A 21596-nucleotide genomic window follows, 5' to 3' on the forward strand; every position below is an offset into this window, starting at 1 on the left:
TACTTTGCTGTTTCTTTTTCTCAGCCCTCTTTATTTCTTGAACTCGCTATACTTTTCGAACACCTTTTGGGCGGAAGAGTGCTTCAGCGCGAAAGTTCTCACATGTCCACCAACCTGTTTTTTCTTCTGTCTCTTTGTTTTCCATTTTTCGTGTTTTGTTCTTTGTTCCGCTTGCGTCAAGTGTTCCTTGTTGCGCTAAGGGCATTGCTGCAACTCATGTTGCAAAAAGTCAGTGTGAATAAAAAGAAGAAAGAAAAAAAACGCTTTCTTGCGGGGTTCTTCTGAACCGTTCCCTCAGGGCCCTTACAGAGAAACCGTCAAGAAGTTTGGCCTTTTGAGTGGCCCGGTTTTCACTCCCACGTCCCACCCACCATCAGCCTAGTGGCTTCCCTTACTTTTCAAATTTCTTTTTTTCTTAACTTACATTTCAGAGACACAAATTTTTGTTTGTTTAATTCACTTCTGATGTGCGGAGAAACGTGCTGGTCCCGACACAACTTCGCGCTCCGGTAAATATTAGCCCTAGATTTCTGTCAAACTTCTTTTGGTGCTGCAAACTTGGACTTGTCATTGCATAATTTGATCTGCTGACGTTACTTCCAGAAAAAAAATCAGAAAAAATTTCGACAATACTCGTACTCATGATTAATATACACGCTGGTATTTCATTCTGAAAGCCTTGACTGCAGACTGGTGAATGCGTAGCGACCACTAAGCCACGACTCATGGGAAGAGTGGCGTGAAATAAGACCATCAGGTTTCATTTTGTTCGTTGTTCATTACTCCCCTTTTGCTACGGTATGCCGAGAAGAGACACTGTCAGCTGATTAAAAATTAAACAGAGAAAAAATACAGTGCAGATTTCCGGGATTCTACCCGGTCCAAACACTCTTATTGCGAAAAGAACCAGGCCAGCGGCATATTGTATTCTGTTACCACATTTGTCTTCAGAATGATTGGGGGGGGGGGGACAAAGTTTTTTTTTCTTGTTCAGGATCACCTTTAGAGTTCCTGCTTCATCTCATGACGTTTAATGTCAGCGCTTGGCGTCACGCTCAAAGTGCCGAAACAAATAATAAGTTGGTGCTACACGTCAACTCAATACAAAAGTTAGTCAAAAGGGGGCGCTACATCTTGAATCAAAACCAAAATAGGTCGAGACAGAGCATCAGTGCATAGCAAATAAACTATTCTCTTTCTTAAATGAACGTCGAGAAGGCTGCACGTTTGGAACGTCAGCGCTTGATTGGCTGTGAACGCCCACGTCGCCGAAGGAGGGTTCATTGGCCTGCAAGAAGTAGCGAAACGATAGTGAGTTACCAGCACCGGGAATGGGTAGCGGAGGCAAATATCCAGATATGGCCCCCTTCAGCAATTTCTGAAGCTTTTCTGCAGTACACCTCAAGCAGAATCGCGAGTTGGGCAAGTTGGTGGATGTTCATCGTGGAATATCAGCGCTGTGTTCCTTCTCTGTTCGTAGCGAACCCGTTGCGCTGTAAAATATTGTACGATGTACACTACCTGAAGTGAATGGAGGATGAGTAAATAATAATATTATTAGTATTAATAATAATAATAATAATAATAATAATAATAATAATAATGATTATTATAATAATAATAATAATAATAATAATTGTTTCATTATACAGGCCCAGGTACAAGAAGTTTCAAGAAGTATTGATTTGAGAGGGCTGTCTTTGAAGAAGACGCCCGCCTCGGTGGAAAGGTGGCTACATTGTTCAGGTCCTCATTGAAAGGTCGCGTGTTCGATTCAAGCCGTGGTGGTTGTATTTAGATGGAGGCAAAATCGTAGAGCAGCGTTTACTATGTGATGTCGGGGCAAGTAAAAGAACACTAGATTGTCCGAATTTTCGAAGGCCTCCACTGAGGCATCTCTTATAATCATATATTCGTTTTAAGACTTAACACTAAACGTGTTATTATTATTATTATTATTAAAACAATTTTGAAACACACAGAGCAAATAATGACGGGTACACACACAGTGCCTTCCTCTGTTCGCAAAACGACGCTTGTAAGAAATTAAGACACCTGCACAAAGGCACACACGCACAAGCTGTCATAAGGTTCAGATGCTGCGCTCTCTGCAAATAAAACTCGAACACTGTCGCAAAAATTTTCGAGCGTTGCTCGGGATATATAGTGAGTGCAAATAGTTGTCTTTCGCACTATATACATTTACGATTACTACACGACGGGTGAATACGATCTGAAAAAAAAAAAAACGCTTTCGCGCCAAAATGCAGCGGAAATGTTTTTTTCCTCTCTTTTTTACTGATGCTATTTCTTTTATGTGTCCGTAGCCTCTATGCAGCAACAGCTTAAATTTATACTCCCCCCTCCACCCCCCCCCCCCACAAAAAATCAAGGAGTTAGCACAGTTCTCGTTGCACACTGAACTTCTACTAAAAACTTTAAAATAAACACACAAATATAGATGTCAAATGCTGAATAATTCAAATGATATTACAGTAAAACAAAATTTCGTCCACATATATATTTATGCGCCAAGCGCTAGACACTTTTTTTTGTGTGTGTTGGAGTAGGCATCGCATTTCAGTCGACGTTTACAGAGAAAATATGTGCGTGTGATTGAATTAAGTTTCCTGCATGCTCGTTCTGTTTGTTCTCAACACCCAGTGATCGTATACACAAAGACCTCTCCGTGGTGTTTACTTTGAATTCCCACTTCTGAAATCGCCGCCTCTTGCTGCCGCAATTTAACGCCGAAATAGACGCTGTATTTGAATGGTTCAAACACTCACGGAAAACAACAAACCCCGTAAACATAACGGATCGCTATGTGCCATCGCCTGCAGCTTTCAGTAACATTTGACGCACCACACAAGTAGTCGGAGAACTGCAGGTGTCGGCCACTCTTCTTCGAAGAAGAGAATCGAATATCTTCCTCCTCGATCACACTCCAAGAACGATATAATACCGCAATATTAACTGTTATAGGTTCTTTAACGAGGCGGCAAAAAAAAGCCACACGTCGCATTGTTTCAACCAGTTTGAATCTTGAGGCTATTTCAGATGCTCCGACATTTCCGGAGAAAAAATTTGGTTTTCCCTTTGAAAGTGAAGGGTATTTTAGTCGGTTACAATGTGTGCACAATTGAAGCGCAGTTTGCAAATTCATTGTCAAAAAAAATGCGAAAACTAACCTACGGCTTATCGCCTGCCTTTAGTTTAAATACTGATGACAACGTACAACAAAACATTATCTCTCCTGTGAGAATTACAACCATGCGTGTTTCGACTGGTCATGTTTTGCCAGAGACCAATTAGGTCTGGCTATAGACACGCGTGAATTCTGCACGTCCATGTCGCCATCAGCGTGCCACTCTCAGTGGGCAACGTCACACTACTTTACACAACATTACATCTACTGTACTATATTTCAGCAATCTTTCTTCACATTAACGTATTCGTTTTTACCGTACGGTTTTTGACCACAACTGGCTCTCCCACCGCTAAAGCAACTATATGACTTCTTCATCTGCTTCTTCTTCTCACCATCATCATTATGCTGGTCTCGCAGCTCGCATTTGAAGGATCAAAACGTCCGCTATCCAGCCATTTAACGGTCGAACACTTGTGAACATTCAAACAAAAGTAACTTTAATTAACAGTAATTTGGATCACATTTTAACAAACATTCACGAGCACTCAGTAAGTCCCCGTAAAAAAGCGGTGCTGTTGCTCGGGCTGGTAGGGTGAGTCTGCTCGCCGCCAGGCAATTCTTCTTCCGTCGACGACCGGTGATTTCACTCTCTCCGTGATCCGACAGAGAAGATGACAAATGACGCTCTGAAGGTAGTTTGTGGCGCCCGTTCAAAGTGGCCATAACCAAATAAAAAAGATTTTCAAGACGTAGAAGTAGCCCCTATTAGGGGCTTAAGCGTCCCCCCAACTCCCTTGGCGGCACTTGAAAGGCAAACATGGCTCCTAGCCGCTCTCTTCGAGAGGCGACGGCACAATCATCATCAACCTCATCATCACCATCATCAGTATATTATTATTATTATTATTATTATTAATATTATTTCAAATAGTGCATGTAGAACCCTTTTAAAAATCAATCCTGGCACTAAAACCCCGGCTTCATTGCCATCGCATCAACTAAACTGTTAACGCGACAGCGTTAAAGATTTCACATCGCTGGAATTTCGGTGCCGGTGTCGCCGTCGTTGGCTCTTAGTGAAAAATATTTACCTTATTCATGACTAAGAAAACTGAACAAGACGCAAATAAAATATAACAAGATGTTCGGCTTGGGTGAGGACCGAAACCAGGCTGCCTGCGTGGCAAATAGGCATTCTACCGCAAAGCTGCGGTATGGCGTGAGAACACTTCGGAAAAATAAAAGCACTATATGAATGTCATGTAGAGTAAGAAGACTCTATAACGCATGTAAGATTGCGTGGCAGAAGCGTAGATTTACGCCAGGCATCAAAACGTATGAATGTCAATGAGCGGGTTCACGCATCTGAAGGTCAACGCATTGCAAAGCGCTCGGAAAGATTTAATGATAATCAGCTGCAGAAAACATCCATGACGGGAGCAGCTACGTTGGTTTGCGTATTGTCTTACGGATGTGTAATGGGCCCTTTGACGATTCACTAAAAGAAAAATTATGTTATACATCGCGAACCGAAGCGAGGCTAGCGATTGAAAAGACGATGCATGCACATGGGGTGGGTCACGGTATCGCCTTCTACGCTTAATCGCCACGCTAAAGTGTACTCCAAGATGTTTTTTCAAGTTTGCCTTCTTCAAGGTCGCAAACCAACTCTCCTAAAATACGTCTAATCAATGCTGAAAAAGAAAGGAAGCATTGCGATGAAGTTGGCTTCTCCCTACTAACTTTAGACCTGTTGTGAAGCCAATTTTAGCAGACGTTCTTTATCACGGATACGCACGCACGGATGCAAAATAAGTAACGCACACACACACACACACACACACACACACACACACACACGCACGCACACACGCACGCACACACAAGCACGCACGCACACACACACACACACACACACACTTCGGCGAATGGAACGTGCAAGTGAACACGTACGATACGAAAAAGAACGAAGGAGGGCCAAGCTCACGACTAATGCCAGTAAGTAACGCGGTATATGGAGGCCTGATTATTTTGGCGCAGATAGTATTTCACCGTTTCATGCACTTTCGTTTCAACGTAAACATTCGGAAATGCACCCCAGGAATTTTTTTGAGAGAAAAAAAAGTAAAAAACAACAACAACAAGGTGTATCTAGATTTCTAGGAATCTTTTACCATAAAGGTGAAACCTGTGTTCGTAGTAAAGCTAGTTTCAATGTTCTGAAATTCAAGTGCGTAATTTTAATTATTGCATACTCACACTTCCGTGTTTCACTCAATACTTCAATGAACACCACACCAAGCTTGTTGCTGGATTTATTTCTTCCCTCTTTTAACAGCGTGGTAAATGTAAAATCTTGGGTTTTATGCGCTAAAGCTATGACATCATTGCGAAAAACGCCGCATAGGAAGACTACGAAAATTTCGTCCACCCGGGGTTGTTTGACGTGAACCTTAATGTAAGCAATCAGGCCTCTAATTGTAGAGGGCCATGGTACCAGTGATGTGTAACAGAACTTTCTTAGCTAGGCCACAAGGGAAAGCGTAGTGCAATTCGCTGGCTACATCGCATTACATCGATTCCCCTAGTACGTGGGATCAGCCGGATTTTTTCTTCTTTTCAAGCTAAAATCATTCAGTGATGCAATATGGCAGTGAATGATGATTTTAAATCACTGACTCCGTTAATTATTAAAGTGATACCCGAAGAGTGCTTCACGGTTATGAGTGGTTAATGAAATAAACTGAAGATGAAGTTAGTTTGGTCTACATGGTGATTAGCGAATGCAGAAACAAGATAATCAATTTAACACGACCTGTAAAACTTTCTAATAGAAACGGCTCCACATAGCTTGTAATTTAAAGTGGAAACACAGCGCTCTTTCAATTATGGTTTTTCTCGCAAATGATATCTTCTTGGGATGATAACTTCATTAAAAGAGCTGAGGTTGAAGTTGGTCGCTGCTTGTCTTGTGTAGGGTTGACATTTTTTTGCAGTTTTGTTACTACGCCATAATAACATAAATATTATGGGCAGCGAATAAAACATTTGTAACTTCGAAGCGAAATCGAATAATGAAAACCAAGCGTCAATCGAATAGAACATTTTCGAATAAGAATAGTACAGCTACCGATTTCGGCGTATCACCAGAGGTCATTCCACTTCACTCTTGCTTGAATATATTGCTAGTGCCAAGCCCAAGAATTTTTCATAACTTCAATATTCGATCTTGCCCGGAACTTCTTTTATCTCACATGCAATTATTTAGTCTTGTCATGAAGTAGGGAAGTAATAATACCTGGTTTCTTACGTCCCAAAGCCACAGTTTGAGTATGAGGCGCAGTGTAGTGGAGGACTCCGGAAGTGTCGACCATATACTGTTGGTTAACGTGCACCGAGATCACACAGTTCATGGGCATGTACCGATTAGCCTCCACCGAAATGAAAGAGTCGACATCGAGATCGAACTCGTGACCTTAAAGCAGTCGAGCACAGTAAGCACTCATCCACCGCGATGGAAGGAAAAAGGATAAGCTACTTACTACGTTGGAGGAGCAGTGACACAGTTGCGCATATAATAATTTCTATAGGCTAAAAGAAGGCGAAAAAAATTCCTCCGATTCCACGTACCTGAAAATCCATGGTATGTGAAGCATGTACAGGAAAGAAGACCTTGTTGCGTTTTTTTTATTGAGCGACACGTAATAAAATGACGCTAAATATATGTACAAATGTTGCACGCACAGACATTTGATGAAGAGGTGCAGATGTTTATATAACCATTTGTTTGCCTTGCACAACGATGTCAACTGGCCCCACCGCGGTGGTCCAGTGGCTAAGGTACTGGGCTGCTGACCCGCAGGTCACGGGCTCCAATCCCGGCTGCGGCGGCTGCATTTCCGATGGAGGCGGAAACGTTGTAGGCCCGTGTGCTCAGATTTGTGTGCACGTTAAAGAACCCCAGGTGGTCGAAATTTCCGGAGCCCTCCACTATGGCTATGGCGTCTCCCATAATCATATGGTGGTTTTGGGTTGTTAAACCCCAGATTTCATTTCATTCAACGATGTCAACTGGAACATGCGCATTTGCAGCACCAGAGGCTGATATGAAGCGCTGAAGCTCGCGAAGATGCTGGCCCCGGACACTGCTAGATAAATCGATTTCGGCGCATGGCAGCTACCCACATCTGACGTTAACCCGACGTGATGGCTGTGTCAAAATAGTACATGTGTAATGTTTATAAGTTTGGGTACGCAGCACTGCAACCACAATTACCATTTCACGAAGATCAGCGTCTATTTGAATAGTAGTTCCGAGACCTGCCTAGCTCTGTGGTAAAATTCTTCATTGGCACACAGAATGCTTGGGTTCGATCCAGGTGGGACTCGTCGGGTCGGTGCTACCGACGTCGGCTATTTATCAACACTCGTTCGTTAAAATTGACCATGTGTGTTCTCGTCGTTCCTGGGTAGACACAAACTGTTTATCACCTGTGGCACATGCCCGCACACCAGCAGCACCCACCCGCCCGTAGGTATGTGCCACCGACTGGCGGGAAGTGTTTGACGATGTACGCGACGGGACTGTGACATAATTCATCTCTTGACAAGCGCGTCCTATACGTCAAACTATCTTACCCTCTCATGATAATTTTTGTTCACGCCAAGTATATGGGGTGACCACGAGAGCACCTAAACGTAAGCGGCTAGATAGATAGATAGATAGATAGATAGATAGATAGATAGATAGATAGATAGATAGATAGATACGCTCAAAGTCGCCGAAGTTCACTAAGAAAGTCTTCGCATTTAAAAACAACAATTCACTAAACACACAGTAGAGCTGATGTGTTAACTTCGTCATCACAGTTTATTCGTCTTAAGCATTTTTCCTCAATTAGAAAGAGCAATGAGAACTGATCGATGTTTATTACAGGCGTTTCATCTTAGGCTAACCCATATTTGGCATAATTTTTTGGCATTTTCTCATCATTTTGCAATGAGCGGCCACTAGGTTCAGCGGTGTTCTTCCGTGCAATTTAGGCACTCGGTAGCGACACGTTTAACGGCTTCATACACAGTGACATGCACTCGCTATTAAACTCACTGGTGCAATGGTGCAGCCGCCAGCCTCATTGACTCCAATGCTTTGACGCGTGATCTCGGCTCGCTTGGATAAAGCCCATATACCTTCGAAAAAGTACAGCACTCTTTTGATATGCACTGCTTCCTCCTCTCGACAGCTCGAAAGCAAACTGCAAGATTGTGGCGCGTTACAGAGCGCGCCACTGTCGCAAGCGAAAGAAAAAAAAGCAACGCGCCGGAGAGGAGGTGGTAAGGGGGAGAGCAGATGGCGCTACTTTTAGGAAGTATAGGGGCTTTACGCTGGATGGATGGATATGGCTCTACCCTTTAGATCGGGCGGTGGCTAGCGCCATTAGGCCGTAATACCTAATGAACAAAAAACTATATATATTTTTTCTTTATATAGTGAGGTTGGGGATTCGTACTTTGCAGTGAAGGGTTTAATTTTCACCCGTGCCTTGATTTTAGCCACCAATCAGATAACCTCCTTCTAGTTAATTCTACCCGCCTAAAGTCTATTCTGCCCTCCCTGTCCCTAAACCCCAGTGCTTTGAAAATCTCTGCGCCATTATTCTGAACTATAGAATGAATCCCTTTACAGAACATTATCAAGTGTTCGGCACTTTCCTCTTCCTCTCCACAGGCACTGCATACCGTGTCTACACTTCATATTTGGCCCGATATGTCTTGGTTCGTAATACTCCCGTCCTGGCCTCAAACAGTAGAGAACTACCCCGAGTATTATCATAGATTCTTTTTTTGGCAATTTCCTGCTTAAAACTTCGGTAGATCTCTAGTGCGGACTTCTTAATCATGCGATTCTCCACATATTGGTCTCAGCTTCCTTCACCTTCTTCTTAGCCGATAATTCTTTTTGGTTTGGCCCCCTGCTGTTTTCTAAGTATTTAGCAGTCAATTTTACGGCTCGCTTCCTCAAATTTGTGTCGACATTCTTCATGTACAAGTAGCTGGATACCTTCCTAGTCCAACGCTCCTCCCCAATCTCTCTCAATCTCTTCTCAAATTTTATCTTGCTGCTAGCTTCTCTGCCCTGAAATGATGTCCATCCGATATCACCTTGTTCTCCCTGATTTGGTGTATTCCCATGAGCTCCTAAGACAAGCCTACCTACTCCACGCTGCTTAATTTCTAATCTTACTTGAACTTCTGATCTCATGCCTAAGACCGCATTGCTGAACGTCCGGCCAGGAACCATGACACCTTTCCAAATTCCTCTCACAACATCATACCTATTATAATTCCACAGTGCCCTGTTTTTCCTCACCGCTGCATTCCTGTTACCTTTAGTCGTCCCATATATTTCGTTTTCCCTTAGGTACTCGGCCCCATTGCTTGTCCATACGCCCAGATATTTGTATTTCTCTGTTATCTCTAGCGTGACCTCCTGTATTCAAACCTTACTACCTTCATTGTCATTAAAAGTCATGACTGCTGATTTTTCCTTACTGAATCTGAAATCTAACCTATCTCCCTCATTACCACAGATGTCCACCAATCTCTGCAAATCTTCCTTGTTGTCGGCCATTAGCACTATATTATCTGCGTACATCAATACTGGTAGTGCCTGTTCAATAAGTTTTCCTTGTTTGACGAAAGAGAGGTTGAAGCCACAGTCCACTTCCCTCTAATTTAGCCTTTAATCCTTGTAGGTACATCATGAATAATAAGGATGACATAGAACACCCCTGCCTAAGCCCCCATTTTACCTCTGCAGGCTTGGATACCTGTTGTTACCACTTTATAACTATCTTGTTACCTTTATAGATATCTTTTAAAAGATTAGTGACTCCATCTTCCACGCCTAGTGTGTCCAGTATTCCCCATAATTCCTCTTGAACCACGCTATCGTGCGCTTCCTTGATATCTAAAAATGCTAGCCACAGGGACCTGTGTTCCTTTTCTGCTATGTCGATGCACTGCGTTAGTGAGAACAGATTGTCTTCCAACCTCCTGTGTTTCCGAAACCCATTCTGCAGTTCCCCCAGCACCCCCTCATTCTATATCCATGCCTGCAGTCTTTCCTTAATGATCTGCATCGTCAGCCTGTAGACCACTGATGTCACTGTTATAGGATGGTAGTTGTTTATGTCAGCTTTGTCCCCCTTTACTTTATAGATCATGCTCATCCTGCTAAGTTTCCATCCATCGGGGACTTCACCATCGATTATTATTTGGCTCACTGCCTCTCTCGAAGCCTGTTTTGACTTCGGGCCTAATGTCTTTATTAACATATTTGGAATGCCATCTGCGCCTGTTGATGTACTACTAGGAACCCTCTTGTCAGCCCTTTCCCACTCTCGTTGTGAAAATGGAGCCATTGCGTCACTTGACTCATCCTTGTCTATTGTGGTGCCCAAGGCACATTTTTGTTGAAACTTTTCTGTCACCCTTGCTCTTATGTATTCAATAGCTTCGTCCCCTTCCAGCCTAGCACCTTGAGCTGTAGTTATAAACCTCTGCTCTAGGCTCGTCTCACTACTTAGTGAGTTTAGATGGTTCCAAAATTTCGCAGCTGCTTTTCTATCTTATTTATGTACTTCTGCCAGCCAGTGGGCTCTCTTTCTTCTAATCTTTTCATTGATCAGAAGGAATGCATCCCTTCTACAGCTTAGAAAGATTTCCCTTTTTTTTTCCAACATCGTCTGTCGGTTCACCCCGCTGCTTAGCTTGTCCGTGTTCCCTAGAGGCTTCCTGACGTTTTGCGATGGCTCTCTTAACTTCCTCATCCCACCAACTTTTGGGTTTGTGTCTTCTTTTCCGGGGTGACTTGTCACTTGCCTTATCAAACTCTAGCTCAAACAGTCTATTTAGATTCGTGTATGTCCCCACTGTTTTATTATCCTCAGTGATTACTTTCTCAGTTTGTTTAGCAGCTATTTCTATTTGCCTTTCTGAATAAAAATTTTCCTGTAGTTGCTCATCTTCTCTCCTTACCACTTTCACGGCTCTTTCAAAACTTAGCTTGATACGTTTGTGATCACTACCCAGACTTCTGGAGCCACCTTCAGCTATGTGCATTCCCATGAGCTTATCACACATCCTATGTGACATCAGTGCGTAATCTATCGTTGACCGCAGCCTTCCTACGTTCCATGTTATTTGCCCTTCCCACTTCTCAGTACTGTTGCAAATGATCAAATCATGCCTTTCACACATATCTGAGATCATTTTGTCTGTCGGGTCGGTATACCCATCTATATCTTCTATGTGCGCATTCATATCTTCTAGTATAGTTATCTCGCACTCTCCTCCTAACTCCTCAAAGTTCTTGGATATGCACTCTACCAATGCCTGGTTTTCCTCTCTGGCCTTTGCTCCCGTCCTCACGTACACGAAACCAAGTAGTGTCATGTGCCCTGCCACTTTCCCTTTTAGTAATAAATATTCCTTGCACTCCTTCTTGAACCTTTGCCAGTCTGTACGTTTATGAATGAATGCCCCAATACCACCCCCCTTTCTTCTGCCTTCTGTTCTATTACAATATTCCCACGCGTAGTCCGAGTTGTTAGGAGGTTGTTCCATGTCCCTAAGATGTGTTTCTACGAATCGGTATAATATCGGCCTCTCCTCCCTTAGCTGTTCTTCTATCTCTTCCCACTTCAGCGTGTTCGTGCCACCCTGAATGTTAGTATACCCTATGTCTGACTTGGCTCGGCGCTCGTGGCAACGTCTATTTCTGCCCCGGACTCTACCTTTCTTAGATACAGGTGCTACTTTGGAATTGTATCTGTCCATACCACCTGTCAAGAGTCTCCCTGGTTGTTTTCCTTGTTACTAGCTTCCTGCACCCCGAAGGGCCCGCGTGCCCCCCAAAAAGCTACAGCGCGTCCTGCAAATCGCCAACCCACCTCATGACTCAGCCGCCCATCGACGTGAATTCTGTCTCGTTAAAAACCACCCCACCTATGCATTTCTCTGTTTATTTCCACCACCTCAAATTTTTTCTCTAGACTCATCCGCCATATTTCTTGGTTTGCATTGACATCCGCTCTTTGCAGGTTGCTGTCACGCACCGGTACCTGCGGTATCGTGCATATCACTACCTGTACCTGAGGAGAAGTGGCGCGCATGTTATCGACCCCTTTTACCAGTGTGGTTGTTAATCCTGCTGCATCTCCATTTAGGACATCATTTAAACCACCTGAAACTATCACGAGGTTTTGTCTATGAGCTGCAGTTTCGAGTTTTGTGCTCGCTTGCCTCTAGACTGCTTCCAGCTTGCCTTCTGGGAACGCCCCTACTACAACCCTCTTGTCACCTGTTACCCTCTTTTTGACTGCTTCAGTGCATCAATTTAAATTCGAGTCCCCGGCGATTATCACATGCTGTGACTTTTCAGCTGGAGCGTCCTGCACCTGGGGGTTACTTGCACTTGTGACGCCGGCTGCTTTGTCCCCTCCCAGCCCCACCACTACTTCGCTGAAGCAGGGCCTTGTGACAATTGAACCGGCTGAACCTGTTTTTTCCAAACTTGCTTGCTCTTTCTTTTCCGCCGTTCTGGTTGCTGGTTCTCTACTGTTCTTTCCGTAGCCCACTCCTTTGTTCAGCTTCGCTAGTGCTTCCTTGGTGGACTTCAGCCTTTCTCCCATTGCCCTCGTTTCCTCTTGCTCTGTCGCCAACGCAGTCTCCAGCTCGGTGATTCTCATAACCAGTTCACTCCGAGCAACCATCATTTTCTCCATTTTTTTCCTCGACCTCACATTGCCCACTCCTCGCGTCAGCCTCTTCTCCAACCGCTTCTACTTTTGGGTCCATTTTCAAACCCATCCCGTATCCTCAACACTTTACAGTCTTTTAACCATGTCTTTCTGACACCAATTGTCCCTATGACTTGTCTCACTTGATAATTACAAAAATCGAGCCCTGCCCTACGAAAAAGAGAAAGTCTAAGCTATACTACAAAAATTTGCGTGTTGAATGTACGTGCACCTCCCCAACGGGGTGGCAAGAGAAAAAACAACAACAAAAACTTAAATACAAACACGCGCACAAACTACTAAATACTTGGTGACTGACCCCCGAAAAAGCCGTACAATGTAATAAGTGCTCAAGGATTTTAACTGCTACCTTATTGATTATAAAAACAAGCTCAAAACACGCAAAACCACTTATCTGCGGAGTCGATTGCGAGCACTATAAGAACACGTCCATCCACCGTGACAGTCCGAATTGCGAAACGCTTGGACTCAGGTAAGCACCGCCAAGCGTTGAAAATTATATGCTCGCTGCAGTTGATGATAGATGGAGCACGTGTTGGTTTCACAAGTAGATTTCTGGTTACTGTCTGCCTCATTCTTCATGTAAATAAGCCTACGTTTCTGTCTTTATGAATGCGTCTCCTCACTGTTGAACATCAGCTATGTGGATGACGGCGGGGAGCAAGCTACGCTAAAGAGAATTGCCGAACATCCACGCCTTATAACTGGTGGTAGCGGTGGGATTCCATCAACTTCAAGCGTTGATAGCGCCTCCTATTATCTACATGACCCTCATACGCACCCAGGCGCATTGTCTCGGTTTATTAGAATATCTTTATTTCAAATTAATAATTTTCAAAATGCTGTTCATTGTCTTCCCTTTGTTTGTCACAATTACTGTAAAACTGAAAGTTATAAAAGGGCGAATAGCTTTCACGGTGCTTTTTAGTGAAGGTCATCAACAGTATCAACATTCTGAGTATCATCATCAACATGAAGATAATTTTTCTAATAGTTTTCACGGTGCTTCTTACCGAAAGTCATCATCAGTGTCATCAATTCGAGTATCATCATCAACACGAAGACAATTTGTGAATACCTTTCGCGGTGCTTTTTACTGAAAGTCAGCATCAGTATCATAATTTCGAGTATCATCATCAACATGAAGAAAATTTTACCAACAGTGTTCTGGGTGCTTTTTACCAAAATTCATTATCAGTATCATCATTTCGAGTACCATCATCAACGCGAAGACAATTTTGGGAATAACTTTCACTGTGCTTTTTATGGAAAGTCATCATTGGTGTCATCATTTAGAGTATAATTCATGAAGATAATTTCGTTTCTTTCATTTGTTAACTTCCTCGAATGGTCCCGTGACCTGCGTTATTACTAATTCTTCTTCGTCTACTACTACTACTACCACTACTACTACTACTACTGCTACTACTACTTTTCGGCCGCGGTGGTGAAGTGGTTGCGCTGCTCGGCTACTGACCCTAAGATGGCAGGTCAGATCGCTGCCGTGGCAGTTGTATTTCGCTGGAGGCGAAATGCTACACGCCTGTTATGTGCGATGTCACTGCACGTTTAAAGAACCCCAGATGGTCAACAATTTCTTTAGCCCTTCACTACGGCGTCTTGGATTAAATGGTGGTTTCGGAACGTAAAACCGAAGATCTTACTATAACAACAACAACAAAAACAACAACAACAACAACTACTACTACTACTACTACTACTACTACTACTACGGCGACGACGACGACGGTACAGGGTAAACTAGGAATTATTCGCGGTAATATAAATACCTTAATAATACGCCCATTTGAAAGGGATGTTGCTCACTCACCGAGCAGTGGTGACTTGTGCCAGTATCCGTCTCGCAGTTGTCCGACTCGTAGATGTCCAGTAGGGTGACATTGAGCACAATGCGCTCGCCGTGCGTCGCCGTGATGCGCCACTCGCAGTGATCGCCTCCGGACGGCGGTGTCACGCTGTTCACCAGCTCCGGGGACGCGATCAGGCCGCTCGGCTCCTGCATCGTGCGGCCGCAAACTGCGTACGGCCAAGTATTCGTCAAAAAGCGCTCATTGGGCAATGACGTCTGCACAGGAGGCTTTTAGTGCAATGCCAAGCGCGTAGCGAAGTAAATTGACGAGAGTGAGTGCAGTTACCGAGGACATAGTTGATGGAGATATATGCTCGCCGCTTCAGTTTTTCACAGCATTTCTGCTCATGAGAGAGTATCGCGAAATACCGCATACGTTTTTTTAAACTGAACTTTACTTGAGAAATATAATGGGCGTTAGAAGATCTTGTATACTAAACAATACAAATATTGTGGTAGCAAATAAAGTGGAAAGTTGTGACGAAATTGCCCCGAAAGAGGCAGAAATAACGTTTTTACTAGGATGAAGCTTTCATTTAGGCAAGCCCCACCACGGTGGTGTAGTGGCTAAGGCACTCGGCTACTGACCCGCAGGTCGCGGGTTCAAATCCCGGCTGCGGCGGCTGCATTTTCGATGGAGGCGGAGATGGTGTGGGTCCGTGTGCTCAGATTTTTGTGCACGTTAAAGAACCCCAGGTGGTCGAAATTTCCGGAGCCCTCCACCACGGCGTCTCTCATAATCATATGGTGGTTTTGGGACGTCAAACCCTACATATCAATCAATCAAGCAATCAATCAATCAATTCATTTAGGCAATGGAGTGGTCCAAGTAAAAATATGGCAAACCCAATATAAAATCTGTGGTTAGTTTATATAAAAGTTTTTAATGTTAATTTCATTTTAAGCAAAGAGAAAAGTGTTTTAAACTGAATAAGCAGAATATCTTTCCTAAAGTTTCTTTTTACTGCGCAGAAAGTTGACGCAAGATAACAGCGGCCGCCTCTCCTGAGTGATTAATACAAAGTGCACAACTTCTACACAAAGTCTCGCTAGTTTTCAGTCCTCGAAACGGTCGTTGGCCAATCTAAGATATCACAAGACAGCAAGGATATTACAAGACAGCCCATGGAAATCCCATACGTCTTTGAAGTTGTGTGTTCGACTTGCAGGAAAGGCTGTGGAAGGTGTTCGCAAAGTATGGTATTTTGTGTTGTCTTAAGGAGCCTGCAACCCTAAGCATGCGTAATGCTGATCCGTCCCATGATTCCAAAAGGACTTGTTTTTGGGAGAGTCGGTGCTTACTTGGTGCAGATGACTGAGGCGCAGTAAATATTTACTGAAACGGGGAGAGTAGGAGAGAATTGTCTTGACGCTGTTTTTTCTTCCCTTCTGCACTCCCTCTTTCACGATATGTTTATTGCGATTCAGTCATCTGCACCGCCCAATGATGTATCACTATCACGTAAGCCCCGTTATTCAGTTTTCTTGCTAGGTTGAGTGCTCAGAATAGCCACCAATTGGGTGTTATTTAAAGAAATGGATGTTGTGTGACAACCGTCATGTTACCCTGCCAGAAAAGAAACGAAAACTTTTACTGGCTCCACGTGAGGGGCAGTAAAGCTGTCCTTCGGTGCAACATAGTCGTTCATCTCTCTGCCATCCCTCTCAATGCCATAAGAAGTAAGAGAATGTCAGTCTCAGATGTAGAACTACGCAAATCATCAGCATAACGTAAGGTTCTTAATCTAGATGACAGTACTCTAGCTAAAGCAATGGTGATGCATTGAAAAACGAAGCAGCAGGGTACTAATAACAGCTATAAAGAAATCCATTGCAAAAGCTTCCCGAAAGTTTTGAGTCATAGAACGTAACATTAAATTGGGCCTCACTGACAGATTTATAATTTGCTGCCGTCCTCTGTATCCCTTACTTTTCTTTCGCACTCATTGTTAGAATGATACAGACCAGTAGCAATGTAAAGCAACCTTTCCTGTAACCTGTAAAGCAACCTGTAAACCACGCCATGTAAGGCAACCTTTTCAGCTCAATTTCTTCCTCTTAATGACTACGAAATATTGACTCTCCAAGTTTGCTCTCTAATGTTCATCACGCTCTATCCTCTACTCCAGTGGTTGTCTCTTAACGCCTAACGTTTCTCGCTTCATCGTGGTTCCCATCTATAGTCAAGTTTCTTCGCTGGCCACCAATTTTCTGCCTCCTACGTTGCGAAACCGACTGCGTGCAGTCATATTTCGACTAAATAAAAACAAACTGGATTCAATCTTTCACCATGCTGCTCCACAGGCTAGACCGTGCCGTAAAATTCCGCGTAGATCGAGCGAGGGCACGAAATGTACGAGGCGGCGTTTCCAGTCTCCGAATATTGAAAACTTGTGCAGAGAAGAAAAACTGAAGCGCAAAAAGAAAATGTAACTATGGCACACGGACTTGGTCGGGATCACGTAAAAAAAAGCAAGCTGACTCAATAACTCCGTAGGGCACACACAGTGGTAGTGTGTATATATTGCCGAGAACACCCGTATATCTCTGCGCACTGGCGGCGATGCTGATTCTGCGTGACGGAAACATTTAGGTGTTGCCGCTCCGATACCCGCGATGCGTTCCAATGCTCAACTGCGCGTGAAATTCAGAGTCTCACTCGAAGGTGCAAGCTGATGCATATCATGCGTCCTGGTGCACACGCCGCGAGGCGAGTGGGTTCACCGAAGACTGCAAATTCACCACACCCGTAGGTTGTGCTCCCCGTCTCTCTTTCCTCGCGATACGTTACAGATCGACGCTTGCTATTGAGCTATGCGAGGCCCCCGTTAGAATGTATATAAGAAAAGAATCAGATTATCCTTTAGCGGCAGCTCGATGAAACGAACAATAATATTCTCCGCCTTCGCGAATGTCGAAAAACTTCTGGGAACAAATATCAGTGGCGACGGTGTGAAGGTGGGCGACGATTTAGGATACGCGAAAAGATGAACGGAACTGCCACATACGTCGTCGTTCAGCTGTTCACGAGCCAGTGACAACACTGAGCGATTTCTGTCGTTCCCCGGCTATTACGGCTTGGCAAAAAGCGTTCGATATACGCCGGCTGCTGCTGCTTCACTGCATATATAGTGGTTACGCCATTCTAGTCTCTCGCATTTAGATAAAGCGAGTGAGAAAGAGCAAAGGGGTGAACACCTCACGCTAGATCAGATTAGAGTGAGCACTGGCGTGCCTATTTTATTGTAACAGCGGTACGCATCGCATTAAGAGCCCCCCCCCCCCCCCCCACGATTTCTTGTCAGCACATGGCATAGGAGGCGCAGCAACGATCGATTTATTCGCGAATCGCGTGAATCGTGCTGCTGGTTTGTTTGCCCATATTAGGCTTCTCTTCCAGCAGTAGTAGCCTATAGAATCTGCGCCAATGAGAACAATATGAAAGCAAAAGAAAAACAGTTTCGTACACACTAAATATACCAAACAGCTCGCGCGACAGCTAATGACCGTAGACGCGAACGTCGTCTCGCTGGAACAGCCATCGACAGACAACTCCGCGATTCCACGACGTGCGTCACCAGCAATGCAGCTCCAACCCTCCCCACCTCCCTGAGCTGTAAGTCAAAAAAGTCAAAAAACAGTTAGACCGGCAAGCTTTGCCCTGAAGAAAACGAACGCTGAATGTTGCATACAGAAAAGTCATATATATATATATATATATATATATATATATATATATATATATATATATATATATATATATATATATATATATATATATATATATATATATATATATATATATATATATATATATGCGCATAATTGCACTTATTTTGTTAGTAAAATGAAAACATGGCGACAGTGAGAAGTACGTGCAGTGACTACACAGCAGACTGTATACAATGCACACTTCGTGGAATGGCGTTCGTACTTAGTACGTCGGATTTCGGAGGCTTGAATACATAAGTGTCACTTCAGGTCCACCAGAGTTTGAAGCGCTTTGTAGCTGCTTTTACTCCCGTATGCCTCAAACAGGTATGCAAATATGCTTTTTTGCGAATTGAATAATTATATAAATAAATAAACATTTCTTTTGCTTGTGATTTGTCTGCTTATAAGGTTTTCTCTTAAAGAATGTTGTGATAAAAAGTGATTTGTGGAATTACCTTGTTCAATGCTATGTATATCTCTCGCGAGGTAAATAGAGCAGTGGTCGGGCACGAGCACATACTCGGCTACACAAGGAGGAAAACAAAGACGGAATAGAACTGCCTGCCGAGCAATCGGAAATATGGAAGTTATAGTAACAAAATCGCAATGCAGACTACCGTCATTAAACTTCTACTTACACAGATCTCGATTCGTTCCCTCCCCCCAATGTATCTTCTGTAATACAGCAGAAACGATCGCGCCCTTCTTCATGGAGTGTGAAAGATATCAGAACCTATGGCAAAGATTTCTAAAACCACCTGTTCAAATAGGCGCCTTGAGCTTTCTACATCGGCATTGCTCTCCCTGGGGTCGTCGGCACTAGGGCACTGTGACAGGTTCATTTGCGAGGCTATATTTAAATATTTAAAGCAAACAAAAAAAATGATATGTTAAATCTACCAGGACATCTAAAGCAATATGTTTCATCTATCCTATCACCTTAATTCTATGATTTATTAGTTCCTAGCTTTAGGTAGCATTGCATTGAAAGACATCAAAATTATCACAAATATTTGTTCCTTGTTTAGATTAACTTTATCGCATACTTTTGCTCTTTTTTTCTTTTTTTATCCTTTAATATTATTTTTTTTGTTTTATTTTGTTTCAGAATTTCTACTGCGGAACGCCCCGTGGGCGATCCCCCGAGGTAGGTAGTGTCATTCTTCCGGGAATCCTCATCATCATCATCATCATCTGGCGTTGTGTCTTCCTTTTTGTTACTACAGTGTGTACAGAGATCATCAGCCATGGTTGTGCTAGGAATCATTACAAATGTTCTCGAAAAGTCTCCGGTAAACTTAAAACTATTCTATTTCCTGGTTATTTCTTTTTTTCACCTGTGTTTTGATGTCATATTTTATATGCACACGAACTCATGGATGCATTGCGCAGTGGGGCCGTGCGGAGACCCTGAGACGTAATATGAGCCCGAATTTCCTGGTCGAATAAAGTTTTACCTCCTCCTCGGGTTTCGTCTACTGTATGATATCTTTCTGTACATTCGTAGTGCCATTTAGTATACTATATAAGGTTCGGCATGTCGCAAACCTGCAAGGAGATGAAAAATGTTATGGCTCGGGCGAGTTGGTAATCCATAAACTTAGATTTTATTAGCGCTGACACAACCCAAGTACTGCAAACAGAGTCATGACGGACGTCGTCAAAAAGGAAGTACTTCATCAAACCAACAGCCGCAGGGTGTGTGTGTGCGTATGTGTTTGTATGTGTGTGTGTGCATGCGCGCGTGCGAGTCAATACCTAGAGATGAATATGATTAACAATCCCACTTTGCTGCATTTCAATAGATTCTCTTCACACTGGCGCGCAGATTGGCTTATGACTGAAGTTCTCTGTTTCAAAGAGCAGCGCACAGCATGTAGCTGTATTCTTTCTGAACCAACGTGCGATTCAGTTACTTGTACCGACTCCACGATACGGTTACCTCTTATTGCAGCTGTGAAATAGTCTACGTTTTATGCCCGCCTGGTAGGATGCGGCAGCTTGATGCTAAAATTGTGCTGTCTAGCTTGCATTGAACTCCCCCTGAATCAGCCCACTTGTTTTATCGACTCACAACATTTTTCTTAGGTAGCGGAAAAAATGTCAGATGGGTGATATGGTTGGATCGTGTATCTTGTCGTATTAGTGCCCTGAACGGCGCGCATAAAAGAAGAGGCGGCGTAGTGTTACGAAGGGTCGCAATTGGCGTTCAAGTACACGAATCTTCTGCGTCATGATTATAATGTTTGCATGAGCAGTTACAAAGTTGAGGTAAGTTTTTTTTTAACGTCTGAGGACCCTACGACCAGATTTTACGATAACGACTTCTCAAAGCAATTTAAAGATGTATTGCAAGAAGCATGCCAAGGCATATGGGAGACGATGGTTTTTTACGGTGCGGTATTTTGAAGGCCATGAATATTGATCAAGTTCAGGCACCAAATATGTGACAATAAAAGCAAGAAAGCAAATAAAGGACAGCGTTGTTTTCCCCGGCAGCGTGCAGTGATGAACCAAGAATTACGTCGAGAAACCTAAGGACAGCATCAACCGCTATTAATTGGAAATAGCTTAGAATAAACCCAGCGACTGTGAAATTGATACATTATTGTATACATCGAGACAACAGCCGTTAACTGCAGTGCATGCAGAATAGTGGTTTCGTAAAATGCGTTTTTTTTCGGACCGCTATTCACTTAACGCCATCATTCTCAGGAGCGTGCAATACTCAACTTATGGAATGTTTTATTTTAGAACAGAGATAAATAACGTGTCCCTTCTGCCATGGGAACTGTACACTCACACCCATTTTGCCTGTACCTCGATATATTTTTTTAAAATTCTGCTTGAGGAGCTAAGTTTTAAGTTTTTAGACGTCGTCCCCAGCATATATATATATATATATATATATATATATATTATGAGTAGCCCCTTCTCCTGTCGTTGAAGACATAATAAACAAACAAACAAGGGGCGATTTTCCACAGGAACACAAACAAAGCAGAAATTCTGTTGTGTTTTTTTCAATTCTTGAACA

At 43.3% G+C, this 21596-nt stretch overlaps 1 pseudogene; it reads right to left on the bottom strand.

The window, feature by feature from the left end:
• LOC142775448 (protein tolkin-like) overlaps nt 1–21596 on the bottom strand; it is a 327993-nt pseudogene that overhangs the window by 259481 nt on the left and 46916 nt on the right.

Source organism: Rhipicephalus microplus, chromosome X, assembly GCF_043290135.1.
Source record: "Rhipicephalus microplus isolate Deutch F79 chromosome X, USDA_Rmic, whole genome shotgun sequence".
Taxonomy (NCBI): Eukaryota; Metazoa; Arthropoda; class Arachnida; order Ixodida; family Ixodidae; genus Rhipicephalus; species Rhipicephalus microplus.